Source organism: Nanorana parkeri, unplaced genomic scaffold (assembly GCF_000935625.1).
Source record: "Nanorana parkeri isolate BGI_ZX_2015 unplaced genomic scaffold, ASM93562v1 scaffold4810, whole genome shotgun sequence".
NCBI lineage: Eukaryota > Metazoa > Chordata > Amphibia > Anura > Dicroglossidae > Nanorana > Nanorana parkeri.
This window is the reverse complement of record NW_017311072.1, coordinates 4,597-5,627: the sequence shown is the minus strand read 5'-3', so window position 1 is coordinate 5,627 and position 1,031 is coordinate 4,597.

Below are 1,031 nucleotides of genomic sequence, written 5' to 3'. Positions count from 1 at the left end.
ATTTTGTACATTTACAGCCCCCCAATCCTGCCTTCCCCTGCGCACGGTATGAGGGGGGGTATCGCAGTATGTGAATGTGTGTTGCTGCCCCCTTGTGGTCTCCTCACATATTGCACACTGTGTGTGTTACTATCATTTCTTTCTCCTCCATTGAAGGACACAGGAATTCTATTAGTTGGGTTACGCTGCCGCACTCAGGAAGTTGGGACAATGGTAAAAGCTGTAAGTCGGCCCCCATAGAACGCCTCCATTTTGTTGCTGGTGTCTCAGGAGGTTGGGCTCATTTTCCTCTGTGGAGTCATTTTTTCTGGTCTTCCTCGGAGGGGGAATTCTTCTCCTCGGGGGCTTCAGTCAAGATTCCTCCTTACATGAGCGGCCTCTGTAGACCAGCTCTCTGGATCGGCCTCTCCTCCGCATTAGCCATGGAGGCCGGGCCCTGTGGCCCTTTATTATAATCTGTCAGACTGAGTAGAAGTCCACCAAGCATCGGTAGGTAGGTCTCCATGTCCGGGTCACATGTCCGAGTCACATGTCCGGGTCACATGTCCGAGTCACATGACCTGGAGCTTGAGCTGTGATGGCTTTGGTCTCGTGTCCCTCATGGGTCTGATGTGCTGAGAACTTTGTCGGTGGGACTCGGGGGACCCGATACCCCCAGAGCTCAATGTCAGAGGTCATCTAACCCCCCCTGATAAGCCTTCTGCACAAGGGGGCCCCCGACTTCTACACGTAGGGGGGGGCTGTTTGTACATCCAATTGTGTCCTGACATAGTTTGCCCCTCCCCTGGAACTGAGGTTCTTGGAACACCCTTTGTACCCCGCAGCTCCTTCAGCTGCCCCTTTGCATGTCTTTTGTGCTACTGTACATTGAAGTGTATCTGCCCCGGCCTCCCTGACTGCCCCGGTCTCCCTGACTGCCCCATTCTCCCTTGCGGCCCCGGTCTCCCTTGCTGCCCCGGCCTCCCTTGCTGCCCCATTCTCCCTTGCTGCCCCGGCCTCCCTTGCTGCCCCGGCCTCCCTTGCTGCCCCGG